This window comes from Bufo gargarizans, chromosome 4, assembly GCF_014858855.1.
Source record: "Bufo gargarizans isolate SCDJY-AF-19 chromosome 4, ASM1485885v1, whole genome shotgun sequence".
Lineage (NCBI taxonomy): Eukaryota > Metazoa > Chordata > Amphibia > Anura > Bufonidae > Bufo > Bufo gargarizans.
Window position 1 is genome coordinate 508,953,885 of NC_058083.1, and position 14,045 is coordinate 508,967,929.

The window sequence follows — 14,045 nt, forward strand, 5'->3', positions numbered from 1 at the left end:
ATGGAGAGGTGGCCGCGCAGCTTTTTTCAGCACTCCCATAGAAATGAAAGAAGGTCACGTATGTGTGCTACGCTGTCCTTCACTTTGGCCACCAGAGGTGGGACCTGCTTCTGTTTTACATTGGTGGTATATCCTGGCGATATGCCAACAATGGTTGAGGTTAGACAACCCCTTATGCTGTCCATCCTGGGGTCATCTGCAGCATAGTTTAAAGGGGTCATCACAAGGATGTGCCAAAACTGTTTGATAGGTGGAGGTTCTACAACTGGGAAACTCCACTTATGCAGAGATTGGGGTCTCTTTTCTCCATTCTTCTGCCATGAAGGGGAGGACAGCTGCACAAGGTTGTGGCTGGGTTCTGCCAAGTTCAAAGACATTGGGGGATATGGATCTTAACGTTCCTGACTGGCATAGTTCCTAACTTGTAGACATTTCTGAATATGCCATGAATGTCTCCTTGTAGGTTCCCTATTTGCTCCTAAATGTCCAGATGCATATTCCACAGCTCTGTACAGGGGTTGTCACCTTCAGCCCATGTTTCCAGTCTAGTTTCCCTATCCTAGGTAAACATATTAGGCTGGAACCACACGTCCAGTTTTATGTAGTTTTTGTAGTGGAAAGCCAGGAGTGGATTCGAAAGAAGTGGCAACGTGGCTTCTCCTTCCTTCTGGATCTACTGGCTTTAGCTAAAAAGCTGCATCATAGAAGGCATTATGGTCATTTCTTCTTTGTTTTGGAGTGGTGGAAAATGAACGGATTCCTGAGAAAACCCAGACATACATGAAGAGAACATACAAACTCCATGCAGATGTAGTTCTTAGTTTGATTCACACCCAGGTCCTCAGGACCGCTAAGCAACAGGGCCGCAGTGATACTTTTTTTTGCGATTGTTACATTTTCAGGTCGCCTTGTGACTCTATTAAAAATCATTAGACACAATGTCACAATGTGACATGTCTCGTGTACTCTTTACGTCTCGAGACATGTCGCTGTGTTGCCCTAGCCTCAAGGAAGTGCATTTAGTTACTTTTTTTTTAATTACCTCAATTAATTTTAGCATTTTCTTTTATTCATTTTTTTTTTTAAAGTATTCCTTTATTCATCATGTTTATTAATTTTGGCAGTTTTATTTATTTACCAATTTATTTTAAAATTGCCTCACGGTTTGGGTTAAAGACAATCTGTCAGCATGAGCAACCCTATAAGACTAGGCATACAGCTTGGTAGGGTTGATCATACTGATAAAAACGATAGGGGGTAAGTCACTATGCTGAAATACGCAGAAATTTGGCGTATTTCAGGTGCAGATAGCGGCGCAACTAACCACCACTTCACCCCGCTCACGCCAGGTCTAAAATTTTTTAGACCTGGCACTGGATGCGCTGAAGTTATGGAGAGGCCTGTACTTCTTCATAACTTAGGCGGATCCACCGCCAGTTTAGTGCTTCATTAAGACTGGCGTCTAAAACGACGGACCCGGAAGCACCCTCTGCATACCCCCCACGCCGCATTTTCCAAAGGAACTCTGAAAAATGGAATCGGATTGGTTGCTATGGGCAACTACGCTAGTTTTCTTTTACACCAGTTTTGATAAATCTCCCCCATCGTTTTTATCAGCATGATCAAACTTACCAGGCCGTATGCCTGGTTTAATAGGGTTGATCATGCTGACAGAGGCGCTTTAAGCAAATACCATTTTTTGCCCACTTACTTTACCAAACAAATGTATTTTTTAGAGTTTATATACTAATGTATAAAAAAAAAACATTTTTACAAGTTACATTTTTTATTTTTTTTGTTTTAAAATCATTAAAGGGGTTGTCCCACGAAAAATATTGCCGTTTTCAAGCCAGCACCTGGATGTGAATATTTTTGTAGTTGCATGTAGAGAGGACAAGCCACTAAAATGTATCTGTATAGCGCCACCTGCTGTTTGCCCTTTTTTCTTATTTCTCTATCCACACACACACGCTCAGTTCCATCCTTCATCTTCCTCCTGAGCTATGATAGGGAAAGAGCTACAGCAGAAAGGGCATGCCCCCTGAGCTGCTGCATAAAGGACAAGCCCCCTGAGCTGCTGCATAAAGGACAAGCCCCCTGAGCTGCTGTAGAAAGCACATGCTTCCTGAGCTGCCAGCTTGACATAAATCTAGAAAAGCAATAAATAGGGAGATCTCTGGATCCATGTGAGGTACAGGGCCGGTTCCAGCTTTGTTAGAAAGAGATTGTCATGTTCTATATGATGTTTGATTTTCAGTTTTTTACACTAATCTTGGGAGAACCCCTTTAGATATTTTTTCCTACAGATAGTAACAAAAAGTTACATTTTTGTATAAAGCTAAAAATAATAAAACATTTTTTTTAGAATAATTAAATTAGTTTTCTACAAATATAAAATAATAACAATAATAATAAAAGAATAAAACCTGCTCTTTCTAAGTTCCTGTCTCTCCCTGAAGTTTGTGCACCTTGATACGACCCTGACCTCTTGAGATACATTATTAGCAGAACAATAATAACTTACCGGTGGCGAGCTCCTCAGCTTCTTTTTTGGAACAAACATGTTTCCATTTTATGAAGCATGTGTTGTGTTTCTTTTCTTTTTTTTTTTTTTGTTACAAAGATTTATAGTAGACGGCGCAAGAAAAATCCCACTACCCATTTATCTTTTGTTGCCCACATTTCTCTCCTACAGAGCTCCATGGCAGTGATGCAGCACCGGATATTTCTCTAGACCTCTATCTTTTTATCTTATTGGGAGTGCAATAAAACTAGTTGTAGTGCTTTTGACCTTCCCTGCCATGAGTTGCCTCGTCATTTGCTCTACATTTGTTTCTTGCGTCCGTCCGTGGTGTCGATGATTGCCTTTTCAGTGCATCAAACAATCTTGTTTATCATGTATCCCTCTTCCAGAAATTGTACTATAATAATGGGGGGGTTTTAGTTATCAAGGCAAATAGGCTCATACCAGCCAAGCCAGAGACACCCATCTCTAGACAACACTGCTTCGGGGTTTTTGTACCTCATCAGTAAAGAACCGGTTACTGGTTGGCTGGATGAGATGCCTTAGAGGCAGCTCGGGGGTGTTGGCTGCAGAACACTGGCACCAGCTGTGTGCACCCCGCATCGTGGACCTGTTGACTTCAATAGGCCCGCGATCCTCAAGATGTGGTCAAGATTGGACGTTTCCTATTTTTTGCGGCCTGGGGGGTATGCAGTGGGTGCTTCTGGATCCGTACCTCCATTGCCTGTGTTTTGCGTTCTGCAAAACGGACATAGACGTCACACAGTTGTGTAAATGCACCCTAAGGCATCTCATCCAACCATCCAGTACCCTGTCCTGTACTGATAGGGACAAGAACCCAGAAACAGTGCCGACTATAGAGAGGTGTCTTTGTTTTGCCTGGTATGAGGTACATTGATGAGCAAAAGGGTAACAATGTTTTCAACTTGACTTTCAGGCTCCATCTCTCACCATCCACTACGGCATCGAACGTGAGGGTCCCTTCATTTTATAGACAATCATCTTGGCTATCTTATAAACCGATGAGCTGGATGATTTGAACCAGGGACCTTTCGCTTGGGAATCAACCTCCTAACACACTGATCTATTAGGGATGTGAGAACAGGTTGTAATTTGTAGTATTCAAGAAGAAAACTATTGTTCCACCACCAGGAGCAAGACAGTAAGGGCTGTTTCACACGAGCGGATGCCGTGCGTGGCATCCGCTCCGTGAATGACAGCCAAGACCCGATGCGGACTGCAGAGGCACGGAGCATTAACATGACTGATAATGCTCCGTGCCTCTGCAGTCCGCATCGGGTCTTGGCACTCTTTCACGGAGCGGATGTCACGCACGGCATCCGCTCGTGTGAAACAGCCCTAACAATGAGAAGAATCTACAGAACTAATCAGATGCTAAATAGTTACAAGTCTAATTTATGTATGAGATAGCCAAGAGGATTGTCTATAAAATAATGGGAGTCTCACGTTCGAAGCTGTAGTGGATGGTGAGATATGGAGCCTGAAAGTCAAAAAGTTCAGAACTTTGTTACTTTTTTGCTCGTCAGTGTACTTTGCGTACTTTTTTCCTATGGAGCATTCCCTGAAAAATAAGTCTCCATACACTGCTGGGTCTCTTCAAGAAGGAACAGTATTACACTTAAAATTTGTTGTAAAAACAAAAATTGGGAGAATGATGTCCATAGACCATTGGTGTGTACAGAAAAGAGGTGACCCCCCCCCTGTATAAGAGTGGTAAACAGTTATGCCACCAGGAGCTGACTGGGATCTTAAAGTGGCCCTGTTTTGTAGTCGGGTCCATATTGATGGAAGGCAGGGCCAGTAATACCATATTGTGGCACATTATACCACCCCAACAGAGCCAAATACCACAGTCCATCACAAAATACATCAACGAAAGCTTCCACTGGCCGCCTGTGAGGAGGTCTCAGGCGCCCCCCTGGGCATCGGCCCACCGGGAAATTTCCCTGTAAGGTCTATGGCCAATCCGCCCCTGTATGCCACCCAGGAAAGAAGGACGTCAGTTTCTGATACCTGGAGGGGGCTTCCTACACAAGTCATTCTGGAGAAAGTATGGAACAACCAGGGCGGGGGCCCCTCTTTTCTAGGGCCCCGTAGCAGCCACATGGTCCGAATCTATGGCATGTAGTTATAGTCCCTTACAAAAAACTGGTCGATCGGTCCTGCTGAAATAATCAGGTTGTAATATACTGTATACGCTGAGTCACGCTGAGCCATATTCAATAGGCCGTGTGGAGGAATTTGGAGTCCCTGCTGTACTACAGAGTCCTAGGCGCTCCATAATCGTCCACATGGTACCGTATTAATGCTGATTAACTATTATAACACTTAGGGTGCGTTCACGTCACCGTTTAGCTTTCCGTTCTTCTGATCCGTCAGAAGAAGAGAAAGAAAAAAAAACTGATCCTGTTACATCAGTTGTCATCCGTTTGAGCCATATAAATGGCTCAAACGGATGACAACTGAGATTAGTTTTTTTAGACAGAAAAAAAAGTACTGCATGCAGGACTTTTTTTCTATGAAAAAAAAATTAAACTACCTCAGACAGAGATGGCTCAAACGGATGACAACCGATGTAACAGGATCCATTTTTTTATTTTACAGGATCGAGTTTTTTTTTTTCCTCTCTCTTCTGACGGATCAGAAGAACGGAAAGCAAAACAGTGACGTGAATGCACCCTAGGGGCTCATGCACACGATCGTATGTGTTTTGCGCTCCGCAGAAACGGATCCACAAAAAATACAGATAATGTTCTTGTTCATTCCGTATTTTGCGGAACAGCAAGCCCTTAATAGAACAGTACTATCCTTGTCTGTAACGCGGACAATAACAGAACATGTTGTATATTTCTGCGGAACGGAAATACGGACATACGGAAACGAAATGCACACGGAAAGAAATTACTTTTGTGTGCATGAGCCCTTACTATGGTATAAATCTAGCTAATAGGCATGTCAGAAGTATACGCTGAACATAGGGGAATCTATAAAAGGATGTATGCTAGGATTCTGCTATAGAAAAGTTAAAAAATTTAGAAAAATTGTCGATTTGCGCAAATATTTCCGTCTTATTTCATCTTCACGCTGCTCTGGCAGTTTGTAAATACGTAAGATTACGGCTGAAAGTGGCATCAATTATAGCTCTGTTCTATGCCTGCTCACAGCCACACAGACCGCCAGACGAACGCATCGTAATAAATTTGGCGCATCTTACTCTGATGCATGTTTTTTTTTCTTTTCTATAAAAACGCCAGTCTTACTAAATCCTCACCAGTGTGCCCAAACACCTTGTGAACCGTGCCGCACTTCAGCTTTGATAGGGCTTTGTGTATACGTCATGCGCTATTCAAAAACGAAATAAAAAATTCTGGGTGTATAACACGTCTGATCCTTCTTATGAGCTTTTATTAATGGTGATTAAAGTTAATCTTTTTTTTTCTTCTTAATATTTCCTCAAAATGTACGAGCCTCATAGTCTACCAGTAAACTAAAGTATTTAAGAATTTCCTGGACATAAAATATGCATCTAAAGCGCCATAAAAACTTCACCCGTTATAAAATAAGAGAATCTAAAATTTTAAGAGGCGCTATGTTTCTTTCACTTACATCTTTAGAACAATGAGACGGAACAGTAACAAACCATTAAATATTAACGTCACAGTAAAATTTCCCGAAAATGCATTATTATTTTTATAATGGAAAATGGAGGCAAAATTATCCCAGGCATGGACGCTTCCCGCTTCCACTTAAATGATCAAAATTATTACAAATAAATGGTGTTAATATATCACAACTATAAGCAATGTATGAAATAAGCTGAAGCTAGTCAGCACATGTTATAAAACACATTGGGGGAGATTTATAAAATTGGTGTAAAGTAGAATGGGTTTAGTTGCCCATAGCAACCAATAAGATTACAAAGGAGCTGTGAAAAGTGAAAGGTGGAATCTGATCGGTTGCTATGGGCAACTAAACCAGTTCTACCTTTACACCAGTTTGATAAATCTCCCCGATTGCTTTTAAATATTTAGATAGGTATAGAGATATGAGATAGATAGATAGATAGATAGATAGGAGATAGATAGATATGAGATAGATAGATAGATATGAGATAGATAGATAGATAGATAGATATGAGATAGATAGATAGATAGATAGATATGAGATAGATAGATATGAGATAGATAGATAGATAGATAGATAGATAGATAGATAGATATAGATAGATAGATAGATAGATAGATAGATAGATAGATAGATATGAGATAGATAGATAGATAGATAGATAGATAGATAGATAGATAGATATGAGATAGATAGCCTGCTCATTGAATCCGGGCGTCACCGACAGAGGTACATGCCCAGGGAGAGCAGACTGTGCCAGCAGTGCGACCAGGAGGCCGTGGAGGATGAGGCTCATTTCCTGCTGCGGTGCCCCAAATACTCAGCAGTGAGAGAGACTCACTTCAGGAGACTGTCTGATCTCTGCCCAGACTTCACCTCCATGGAGGAGGAAAAGAGACTCACCATACTGCTGGGGGAAGAGGAGAACACAGCGGCCACAGCAGCACAATATATTACTGCCTGCCATAGACTGAGAGGAGCCTGATATACCATGGACTCCTATACCCCCGCCCTGTATATGTCCCCATCCCCCAACCCTACCCAATTATTTCCCACTTGCTTTGGTAATGCTAAAATGTATTACGCCTGCCAATAAAGCTGATTTGATTTGATTTGATAGATAGATAGATATGATATTAGATAGATAGATAGATGAAAGATAGATATTAGAAAGATATATAGATAGATGATAGATAGATATATAGATAGATAGATAGATATATAGATAGATAGATAGATAGATAGATAGATAGATAGATAGATAGAACAAAAATGAAACAGTATACTGGTATCTAAACTTAAAAAAACTTTTTTTTTTTATAATACATTCAAATACATATATTATGCAGAATATAAATTGAGGAAAAATATTTCAAGTCAAAAATAAAATGATATATATACATATGTATATATATAATGTCTGTAAAGTGCTGCAGAATATGCCAGTGCTATATGTATATATATAATATATATATATATATATATATATATATATATATATATAATCTAAGTATGGGGGTCAGCAAAAGAAAGGTCCCTTCATCCACTCACGGTCACTTGATCATCAACCTGAATATTCAGCCAAAATAAATTTGCCACAGTATCGCAGGGTTTAATAGGTATCTGCAGGCTGTTTATTCAAAAGGGTACATCCATTATAGCAATGCATTGCTGTAATGGATGTACCTTTTTGAATAAATGGCTTGGATAGACACGCACACATTTAAATAATTAATTTTTAACTGTATATTTTTAATAATTTTTTTATTTAAACTTACCGTACATTTATTAAAAAATCATTTTTATTTTATTGTAACTAAACATAAAAAAATAGTTATTTTCTTCTTTATTTAACCTTTAGGTTATTGCAAATTATATATTTTTTTATTTTGTTGTAACTGTATATTTTTCTTGTATTTTTGTGATTTTTCATTTCTACACCACTTCAACAAAAGTTAATAAAGTCATACAGCAATAGCATTCCCATAGTAAGAAAAAAAAAAAAAAAACGCTCTGTAAAACAATAAAAATATCTTCGGAGGATTATACTAGGAACATTATTAAAATTAAAAGGAGAGGAAAAAAAATCCCTCTCCTGCTGCTGTCAGCTCCCCAGACTGTACTTAACGTTGGGCCAAATTTACATTTTTATAACCAGAGCCCTATAGAACCCTAAATCAGATCTATATTATGGAAGCTTTCATTTGGCTATAATATGAATCAACGTCTTATCTTTAGTGATTATAGTTTATCAACTTCCGGCAGCAAAAGTAAAACCTATTAGTAAAAAAATAAAAAATAAAAAATTTGCCTTTGTGGAAGCAGATGGCTTTCGCCTATTAGGTTTGATCATTTGTTTTAGGGCTTAAAATAAACATTATTTATAAGATGACTTGCGTTTCGATGTTACCTAATGAGGACGATGCATCATTGATTTGACTACTATAAGAGGTCATTTAGTACCGGCCCGTTAACAAGCAGTAATCTGCGGCTGAGCAGAAGTCACTTTGCTTAAAATTATCCGCCCCCAGCTGATCAACGACAATAATTGTTTTGTTCCAATAATTGTCGAAAGTTCCTAATTACTATGAAGGTCATCCAAATGTAGAGTTTGTTTTTAACCAAAGAATGCCCGGCTGTCGAAATATTTATTTATTTTATGCACTTATATAGCGCTACTATATTCCGCAGCGCTTTACAGACATTAGCATCCAACTGTACCCAATGGGGCTCACAATCTAAGTTCCCTATCATTTTGTCTTTGGAGTGTGGGAGGAAACCGGAGAACCCGGAGGAAACCCACGCAAACATGGGGAGAACATACAAACTCCAGGCAGATGTTGTGCTTGGTCAGATTCAAACCCAGGACCCCAGCACTGCAAAGCACCAATGCTGACCACTGAGCCACCGTGCTGCCCGTATTAGAGGCAAAAGATTAACTCCTGAGTCCTAATTCCGTTATATGTTCTTCTTACCCCTCTCCCAGGACCCCGGCATACTTACATCGTTGTAGTGTATATCTATATTGGTTATGCAAAAAAATATCATCATATCAGTCGTAAAAAAATGACCCACTGCCATCTCACTCTTGGGCATGGCCACCAGAGCACTCACTTGGTGGTGCTCCCCCAGCAGGCTGCACTGCTACTTTCTCCCTGCCTCTCACTGCGCATGCGCTCTCTCTGGCTCTTAAAGGGTCTGTGTGTGCACCTTAATCTTGCCCAGCTTAGAGAATTTAAGGCCCATTCCCCTTTGGAGTATGCCTGAGCCACAGGTTCTAGTTCTTTAGTGTCCTGCAAAGGTGTCCTGTTTTCTAGTTTGTCTACTCGTGTACGGACTCCTGCCTGAACTTTGGATTTGACCCTTCACTGACCTCTACCTTATCTCTGTACTGACCCTGAGCCACCTACCCTCAAATTGGCTTTGGATTGCACAAGCTCTGCCTTTCCTGACCTCGACCCTTCCCTAACTACAGTTTTGCCTGAACCCTTGGTGTTTCAAATTGGTTTCTCTAGACCCCTGTTGGTCAGAAGTCACTAGACCGGAGATTACTTCAATACGTAGCTGCCTGGTGGTTCCCCTGCAGCACAGTCCAGATTTATGTACAGGGGTTAAAATTTGAAGACCAGGAGGGCCACTTAGATAACGCTTTTAGGAGTAGCCCCAAGTCAAATCTGTTCAAGTGACACAGCGAATCCACAACTGCTTCATAACAAAAAGTTAGTCGGCCAGACCAGGGTCAGACAAGGTGTTCTGGGCGCTGGGTTTTGGAAATGTAATTATGAAAAATTGAAAATATGGGTCAAGTATCTGTATATCACTTCTAGTGTGCTAGTAGGTGGCCAGTACCATTTGCGAGAGAAAAAAAGTATGTCAATATTTTTGAGACAACCTGAGTCATGGCAAGGCTTTCTTCTACCTCGGGCAATAACTCAATTTAGATTGATATCTAAATACCTGGCCAAAACAAAATGGCTTGGTGTGAATTATTGTGTCATTACCATGCCACACAGAGGCCTATGGGTCACCAGCATGGTCTACCAATAAAACTGAAAGAAATAAGGAGAGGAAGTTATGTAGGTCTCCCCTTTTCTGTGTAATGTGCCTTTAATTTATTCTGTAGTCATTTTTATAGATTAGGAGATCTTACAGGAGTTCCAACTATGTATTGGAGAAGTTATAAGCCTCCAAAATATCCTTGTGATGACCCCCTAGTTTCATATTTGACATTCAATAAGGTCCAGGGCTCCATCTTAGGCTACTTTCACACTAGCATTTTGGCTTTCTGTTTGTGAGATCCGTTCAGGGCTCTCACAGGCGGTCCAAAACAGATCAGTTCTGCCCTAATGCATTCAGAATGGAAAAGGATCCGCTCAGAATGCATCAGTTTGCCTCCGTTGAGTCACCATTCTGCTCTAGAGGTGGACACCAAAACACTGCCTGCAGCGTTTTGCTGTCCGCCTGACGAAGCTTAGCTAAACGGATCCGTCATGGCACACAATGTAAGTCAATGGGGACAGATCCGTTTTCTCTGACACAATCTGGCACAATAAAAACGGATCCGTCCCCCATTGACTTTCAATGGTGTTCAAGACGGATCCGCCATGGCTATAGAAGACCTAATACAACCGGATCCGTTCATGACGGATGCATGCGGTTGTATTATTGTAACGGAAGTGTTTTTGCAAATCCATGACGGATCCGCAAAAAACACTAGTGTGAAAGTAGCCTAACTCAACATTCCCCTGACAGCAGACAGATAAAAAGTTGTATTTCCATATGCCTGGTTCTTCATTCCTCCTGGAGTTGTCACCACCAGAGGTTTCTTGCCAAATGTATGCGTTTATGGAGAGGTTGAGGAAGTTCCTGGCCGATGAACCTATTTAATGTGTATGACCAGCTTTAGGGTAGGGTACAGAGACATCATCTCAGTAAAATAATCAGCTATTAACAGTCCATCCATGGCCTTCGTTATCTGTGTTAGGCACACTTATGATGTGGTTGACATGCAGTCTACAAGTGCAGTAATTGACTATCTGCCATAGCTGAAGGTCTGGTTGACCTTTCGTAGTGACACCGGGCGCATTGAATCCGCTGACGGTGTAGTTACATCCCACTTCTTCAATCATAAATCATTTGTGTTCCTACTGAGGTCCAGACGCCATACCTGGCATGTGCAAAAAAGTCAATTAATAGTTCTCCTCTAGATTCTGATTTGTAAGGGTTGAGCGCCTTTGCTGATATAAACTTCCTTCACGAAGACTTGAGACCGTTAATCAAAAGATTTCAAGAACCGTGACATCTGTACGTCTCTTCCGAAATGTCAAAACCCGGCAGATGTATGCCCACCAAGACTCAACCAGAGTGGAATCAAGATGTCCGCATCGAGAACTCATAGCAATATTAAGGATGCTATAATAGTATTAAAAGATAAACATGGCATAGATATGTGACTCAGATCGGTTCCTACCGGATTCATTTAGGAGGCCTTATTATTTAATACGTATTATATGAATGACATTGAGGAGAGAATTGTGAGTAATGTCTCAATTTGTGCAGATGATAGTAAATTATGTGTCAATGTAAATACAGGGAGGATGTAAATTAATTATAGAAGGACATCTACTGCCTGGCAAATTGAGCAAAGTAAGGCACAGATGAATTTCACCGTAGATAAATGGTCTGCAAGGCACTTGGGTTGGAAGATTCTTAAGCAGAATATTACCTAAATTGGATTGAAATAAATAGCTATTCCGGGGAAAGGGACCTTGGGATTTCATAGATAATAAACTGAAAATGTTTAGTTGACACAGATCAAGTCATTTGGGTATACTGAATAATCTTAAAGGGGTATTCTAGGCTCCTGATATTGATGACCTATCCTCAGGATATGTCATTAATTTCTAATCGGTTAGGGTACAACATCCCGCACCCCTACCAATCAGCTGTTCTCTGCAGCTTCCAGCGCTGGAATTAGTATTTAGAATGAAACAGGAAGTAGACAGCTCCGTTCAAAGTGTAGTGGTCATGTCGGGTTATTACAGCTCAGCTCCTATTCACTTCAGTGGGAGATGAGCTGCAGTAACCCAGCACGGCCACAACACTGTGCTTCCTGCTCCATTCACAAAGTGCTAGTTCCAGAGCCAGATGCTGCAGGGAACAGCTGATCTGTGGGGATCTGGACCCTCACAGATCTGATACTAATGACCCATCCTGAGATACCGTATTTTTCACCCTATAAGATGCACCAGCCCATAAGATGCACATAGGTTTTAGAGGAGGACAATATATATATATTTTTTTTATTAGACCTCAGATCAGATCAGCAAACTAACCCCCAGTGTTAATCAGACCTCAGCTCACAGCCTCAATGAGACCCCCATTGTTAATAGGACCCTCAATCAGACCTCAGATCAGACCCCCAATGATAATAAGACCCTCAATCAGACCTCAGATCAGACCCCCAATGATAATAAGACCCTCAATCAGACCTCAGATCAGACCCCCAATGATAAGACCCTCAATCAGATCCCCAATGTTAATAAGACCCTCAATCAGACCTCAGATCAGACCCCCAATGATAATAAGACCCTCAATCAGACCTCAGATCAGACCCCCAATGATAATAAGACCCTCAATCAGATCCCCAATGTTAATAAGACCCTCAATCAGACCTCAGATCAGACCCCCAATGATAATTAGACCCTCAATCAGACCTCAGATCAGACACCCAATGATAATAAGACCTTCAATCAGATCCCCAATGTTAATAAGACTCTCAATCAGACCTCAGATCAGACCCCCCAATGTTAATAAGTATGGGGATCTCAGATGAGATCCACATACCTCAGATCAGCCCCCATGCCATATATCAGCCCCCAACCTCAAATCAGCCTCCATGCCATATATCAGCCCCCAGCCTCAGAGCAGCCCCCATGCCATATATCAGCCCCCAACCTCAGAGCAGCGCCCATGCCATAAATCAGCCCCAAGACTTAGATCAGCCCCCAGCCTTAGATCAGCCCCGATACCATATATCAGCCCCCAGCCTCAGAGCAAATAAATAAATAAAAAAACACCTCTCCTGCTCCGGGTGCCGCCACTCACCTCTAGCACTCATCTTCTTCCTGCCGTCGGCTGCGTTGTGACCCGACGCGCACAGCATGAGGTCACAGAGCGCCCTCATGCTGTGTGCATGTCCTTTAACCTCCAATTGTGGGGATGTAAAATTGTGTCTTTCCCATGTAGTATATTATTCTGCAATTCTAGAAACTTGCAAAAAGTATTAGTGGTCGGCCATTCAAATGGGTGATCATGTAAAATACTTGGAGCTGTGGCTCTCTGCTCTGGCTCATAGTGGGGGATCCACTCCCATGATGTACATATTCTATAATAGGACATATGGACCGGGGTTGCCTAATGCGTTCACAAAATGGATTGGGAAAATCCTCCTCCAAAATCCACTCGGATTCCACTCTGATTTAATGAAGCTACTTTTTAGACAAATTTTTAGACACAGTTTTTTTGACACGGTTTTTGGGTTGCATACTTTACTTCAAAACTGCAATGGATCCTGTGCCAAAAAAACGTGCGAGAAATCATGCGAACATGTACGGAGAGCTTTTTTGCCGCTTCCCATTAATTTTAGTAGGAGATTCACCATGGATTCCAAGATAGGGCTTGCTGCTTCTTTTTTTCCGGTGTGGTATGAACTGTGCCAGTAAAAAAAAAAAGCCCGCTTCCCATTGAAGTGATTGAGAAGTTTGGAGTTATTATTTTCCTGCCAAAATCTGTGCCAAAAACTCTGTGTGAACGGGCCCTTAGTGAGACAACCCTCTTAAACGTTTTTTTCCAGGACCTAAAAATCGATAATCAT

At 41.2% G+C, this 14,045-nt stretch overlaps 1 protein-coding gene across 1 annotated transcript in view; it reads left to right on the forward strand.

The window, feature by feature from the left end:
- SPATA17 (spermatogenesis associated 17) overlaps nt 1-14,045 on the forward strand; it is a 216,913-nt gene that overhangs the window by 33,950 nt on the left and 168,918 nt on the right. The window lies entirely within an intron of this gene.